The 6,000-nt window shown below is 43.4% G+C and overlaps 1 pseudogene; it reads left to right on the top strand.

Annotated features, from left to right (window-relative positions):
• The first annotated feature begins 553 nt into the window (after nucleotides 1-553).
• On the top strand, nucleotides 554-5,091 carry LOC118104601 (annotated as a pseudogene).
• Nucleotides 5,092-6,000: the final 909 nt, after the last annotated feature.

Below are 6,000 nucleotides of genomic sequence, written 5' to 3'. Positions count from 1 at the left end.
AGATCTTCCTTGCTGCTGAAGTTGCTAAAGGAGTAAATCAGGGGATGGAGATGCAGCATGCGCAAAACCATCCTGGTTCATGGCTTTCAGCTGCTGCTGCATGCTCACCTATTTAGCCCACGTTATGGGTGAATGCCCTGTTGAACTTGTTCCCCAAACATTTTGTACACGCAGTTCTTGTTTCCCTATATCATCATTCAGGTGTTACCTAGATTTATCAGTCCGATGGTTTATGGGCTACGAGACAAGACGTTCAGACAGCACCTGAAAGCACCTGATATGTAAACTGAGATCAACCCCATCATAGAACAAGGGTGAAGTTCATGTTGCTGTGCACATTACTTCAAACAGAAGATTGAAAGATGAGAACAACATTCTGACTTTATAACGCCAGGAAACATTCAGGAGTTTCTGTCTCTAGTTCTAGTTTCAAGTCTCTTCAAACAGCTGATGTTCATTTAGTGAATTATGATCATTTAGAGTCAAACAGACCATAAAGCACCTGATGCATTGGGGGGATACCACAGTGTGATTGACAGCTGGCACCGGCCCAATGGGTGCAGGCAGGTGTAGGTGGGGGTGCAGTAGAAATGTGCATCTTCACTTATTCTACGGTTCAGTAACGAGTTAGCAGTCAACCAGTCGCATGCACCACGGCCAATGCATCCAATATAAACAACATGATTATTATCTAATTATGATCCAATTCTCAGTCATTACTGCTTTTTCATCAGCACAATCAGATAAATCTGAACTCGTCAGCTTTCTAGAACGTGCTTTTTAAAAGTAACATCACCATTACCTGTGTGTTCCGTACAAAATAAGGTTTTCAACTCAGAAATCAGACGACAAACAGACATCCGTCTGAAGAGACTCCGTGTGCTGCACCTATAATACTCTACTGAGGCCACCCTTCACTGTGTCAGGGTGCCCCCTCTTAAAGGCAGCACCACTGCATTGAGGTGCATTACTCCGCCGCTGGTCAGCAAGTGGTTCTGCAGCCCTCTGCTCTTTCTAATCACTCAAAATGTAGAACTGATCTTTATAAAAACCTGTAGAATTCAGATTGAGGTTCATACAAACATGTATTTAGTCGCACTGAAGATGTCAGATCATGAATCCTGATGTCCTGGTCGTACACGATGTAGTCGTGTCGTGTTGTGTTGTGTTGTGTTGTGTCGTGTTGTGTTGTGTTGTGGAGGTGTTGAGGCCATGCGGCGCACAACATTTTAAAATCCTTTGTGTATGTGTTTAAATACGTGTCTCATAAATACTAGAGCAAATAAAAGAAACACAAAGTAACCTACTCTACGTGTCCTAATAATTTCCATGTGTGTTTATCGTTAACGGGGAAGTGAGCCGCAGGTCAGGTGGGAGTGAGAGGAGGACACATTCAATTAATTACCCTACTGTCATCACCAGGACGACAGCTCCTCGCGAGGTGAAGCCAAACCATCTCAAATGCCCCCTGGTGGCTGACTGCAGTACATTTCATAAACCTGCCTCCTCCATGTTAGCAGATGGGACATGGACCAAAAGAAGAAATCATAGTACATGTGATATAAATGTTTCTCTCTCATGGTTCCAGAGTGGAAACTCAGTGTAGAGCAGAGCGGAAACTCGGTGTAGAGCAGAGCGGAAACTCGGTGTAGAGCAGAGCGGGAACTCGGTGTAGAGCAGAGCGGGAACTCGGTGTAGAGCAGAGCGGAAACCTTGTAGAGCAGAGAGGAAACTCGTAGAGCAGAGCGAACCGGGTGTAGAGCAGATGAAACTCGTGTATAGAGCGAAACCTGCAGAGCAGAGCTGAACTCGGTGTAGAGCAGAGCGGAAACTCGGTGTAGAGCAGAGCGAACTCGGTGTAGAGCAGAGCGGAAACTCGGTGTAGAGCAGAGCGGGAACTCGGTGTAGAGCAGAGCGGGAACTCGGTGTAGAGCAGAGCGGAAACTCTGTGTAGAGCAGAGCGGAAACTCGGTGTAGAGCAGAGCGGAAACTCAGTGTAGAGCAGAGCGGAAACTCGGTAGAGCAGAGCGGGAACTCGTGTAGAGCAGAGCGGAACTCGGTGTAGAGCAGAGCGTGAACTCAGTGTAGAGTCATTGTTTGAGGAGCAGCAGATTCAGTTCATCACAGAGACACATTGTCACTTCAACATATTCAAATAAAAATAAAAATATTGATCAGCTGTTTTAAGGCACAAAGTTTAAACTGCATTGTTCTTGTTTTCTGTCTTTCTAAGAAAGTTTCAAATGTGAAAATGTTCTTTAAAATACACACAACATGAACACAACATGAACACAACATGAACACAACATGAACACACACAATAATCCCAGTGTCATCTATCAACTTATATAAAGTCCTGACATCAGCACCTGCAGTGATGTTAACCAGGTGCTGATGTGTGACGTCCTACTGGTATGACTGTAGGTTTTCATGCCTACTGACCTGAATACTGACTCATCATATATTGCTGTGGGTGTGTGTGTGTGTGTGTGTGTGTGTGTGTGTGTGTGTGTGTGTGTGTGTGTGTGTGTGTATTATGAATATGTGTGATGTGCTTTCTTCTGTTATTTCCTTATTTAGATTCATTATTGTGGATTTTCTGAAGTTGTTGTCATCTGTTTAACAGATTTTCTGTGAAAATGTAATTTATAGGATAAAGATATTGTTTTCTAAAGTGTCGTAGTTCCTGTCTTTAAAATATTTATATTCTCAGACATAAAGCAGCTGTGGGTTTAATCTGACTCTTCATTTCTGGAAAGAACTGGAACTAGCTTGTGACGAGTTGAAGAGTTTGTGACACATTAGATTTAGATAACACATTTGTTGTTCTGTGCAGTTCAACATTTTCATAGGAAATATGGTTTCCTAGAACAGAGTTTACTTAGAAAATAATATTCTATAGAACAGGACACTTTGAGCTCACAGAATAACCTTCAATACTGTTTTTGTTTTTTCAGACTCTGCCATTCCAGATGATGAATGTATCATCTGTTACCTGGCTCTTTTGCCGTGGAATGCATTTGAGCGAGATACCTCTACTCCCCAGCTGTGACTAAGAATGTGATGGTGACGGTGCTCTGCATTTCCATTAACTACATCAATAGTGCTCTGGTTCACACCTTCAGAAGCCACCAGGTCTGTTCCACACAAACTCAAACAGGATAGAATGAATCACCTCTGAAAGAAATCTTACTATTTAAACGATTCATTATTCATTTTCCATGAACAGATTATTTAAAATATTCAGAAGATAAAGAGCAAATGTATTTGAAAGCGTATTGTCTCATAGAGAACAAACTGTGGTGAAGAACTTGCGTGAAGTATAATTTAAATACATGACAAAGATCTGAGCACAGTTACGTCTACAGGATCACTTCTCTATCCGCTTCCTGAAGAGCAGCAAATAATGTCCTCCAGAGGACAAACTGCTGAGACGGTGAGAACCAGCTTCATGTTTGGTTTAGAGACAGAAAGAGACCGTATGCCACACGTGAATATCCAGGTTCAAAGGATTTAATCAACCGAATGAAAGGAACAAAAACTATAACAATTTCTATGAGAAAAATAAAATTGCTTCTCCAAAGCAAAACTAAATAATATTATGTTATTAATTGGATTCCTGTTTTTATGCCTCAGTCATATTCAGCAGCACAACGTTGTCATGACCTTATCAGACTTGTTCTACTGTTCACAGATATGAGGTAAATAAGGTAATATTATCAAAAATGATAAGAATAAGAATAAATGAGAAACTAGTAAAAAATAAATAAAATAATGAGAAGAAGCTACGGAGAAGAACTGAAATTATTAAAAATAATAGAAATATAAAGCTGAAGGTGAGTTCAGATTTCCGATACAATAATAAAAATGTGTGTTTAAGAGATTTAAGAGCTCTACAGACTTTCTTCAGGGTCTCGCCCCTTCAGAAAGTTACCAAATATTTGAGTTATATTGAAGCTATGAGTTTGTTTCTGTGACTTGTTGAGAGTCACTTTTATTCTCCTGCTGTTTCCCTCACAGATCTTCCACCTCGAGCCTCGATACCTTCTGTTCATCCACCTGGTGATAAAAACGATATGATGCAGCTGGCCCTGTCCAATTTCTCCTCCACATCATCAGCTACGCCCTGTACAAGACTTCCACAGCCCCTTCGCCTCGCCCCACCATCGTCAGTTCATCACTACCACCCTCAACACCCCGCTGAACCTGGCTGGAATGGCGGTGGAGTGCTACGTCGCCATCTGCATCCCCCTCCGCCACGGTCAGATCTGCACCGCCATGAACACCTACGTCTGGTTGGTCTGATCTGGGCTGTGGGTGCTCTTTCTATCCTACCCGACCTCTTCATCCTCCTGGCCACTGAGCCTCTGCAGTTCTTCCACTCCAGGGCGTCCTGTGTCAGGGACAGGGTGTTCAGGAGCAGCTACAGCCTGAAGAAGAGAGACGCATCGCACATCGTTTGTCTCGTCTTCGTTTGGCTCGTGCTCTTCTACACGTACCTCAGGATTCTGTTCACTGCCAAGGGAGCGACTGCAGACTTTCAAAAAGCCAGAAACACTATTCTGCTCCACGGCTTCCAGTTGCTGTTATGCATGATTGTTTATGTGAGACCCATGTTTGAACAATGTCTGCTCTACCTGCTGCCCCAGAACTACTCCACCATACGCTTTTCCTCCTACGTCATTGCCCAGATCCTGCCGCGCTTTGTCAGCCCCATCGTCTACGGACTGCGAGACCAGCTCTTCAGGAGACATGTGAGAAGGTACCTGCTGTGTAAAGTCAGTACGAGCAACAACCAGCGGAAACACGTCACCGGGCCAAAAGTGAGGATTCAACTGAAGTGACAGCTTCACAGTGACAAACCGCAAACGTCTAATATCAATATCCAGCAGAGAAACCACGTGTGATCAGCCATTTGGTTCTAAATTCTTCTGATTATGTTTTCACTTTTTAATATCTATTAAATCATCAGACTAATACAAATAAAATCAACAAATACTAAAACTCTAACTTTGAGTGAACATTTCCAAATTCTTCAGGTTTCATTTGAAAAATTCTAAGGTACAACATTGTTGAGTTAAAATATGAGTTATTAACACCAATCGATGGTTCTGGAAGCCGAGGATCATGGGTAATATCCAGCGTTTGTCAGTGAGTGGGACGACACAGTCAGAGCTCCACTTCACAGACTGACACACGGATTCTTCTCCACATGAAAACCACCAGCGCACAGTGAGGAGCTCGCTAGCCGGTGGAAAGGAAGCTGCAGCACACTCGTCTTTACAGATTCTTACTTCTTGACGCTGCTTGTTGTCGTCATGGCTGAGGCTGGGACACGATCAGAAAAGAGAACCGCAGAACCACAAAAAAGATAAAAGGGGAAAAGATAAAGCAGGAGAAAGGATTCAAAACAGATCCGGACTTCTTCCTCCTACACAAGTCGTCTCGTGTTCATTGTGTTTGTGAATTGTGTATTTGTTCCCCTCCTTCTAAAAGGAGGTTTTTACTGCAGGAGACGCTGGGAACACAACTGCTTGACAAACATGAGAAGTTCCTCGTGGGGGCTTTAAACAAAACGTCTCTCAGACTGTTACATATTGTCATGACATTTCTCATTTCATAAAAAGATTTCAGACCAATGGTGAAATTGAGTAACTGAGACAGTAACTGACGGATTAATCATTCGCAGACCGACCTACTGGGAGGGACAACAGGTCTCCCGTGAGAGGCCACGAAAAAGGCCCATCATCATGGAGACACTGGTCTCAAGTCAAATCTCAAGGCCATAAACATCACAGGACTGGGCCAAAGATGCTTCGATCTCACTGACGCCAACATAACCGCCACAAGCCCCTCCGCATTACCATGTTTTCCTTTTCTCTGATGAACTTGACGGTTTATAAAGACCGGGTGTGAAGAGACGTCTGCCGTCAGCGTCTGACCTGGACTCAGGTAGGAACAGGACAGGGGGTGAGGCAGCTGCAGACTGCAACTCTGCTG

This window comes from Hippoglossus stenolepis, chromosome 3, assembly GCF_022539355.2.
Source record: "Hippoglossus stenolepis isolate QCI-W04-F060 chromosome 3, HSTE1.2, whole genome shotgun sequence".
NCBI classification, from domain to species: Eukaryota; Metazoa; Chordata; class Actinopteri; order Pleuronectiformes; family Pleuronectidae; genus Hippoglossus; species Hippoglossus stenolepis.
Note: the sequence above shows the minus strand (reverse complement) of the source record. Positions and strands in the feature narration are given on the sequence as shown.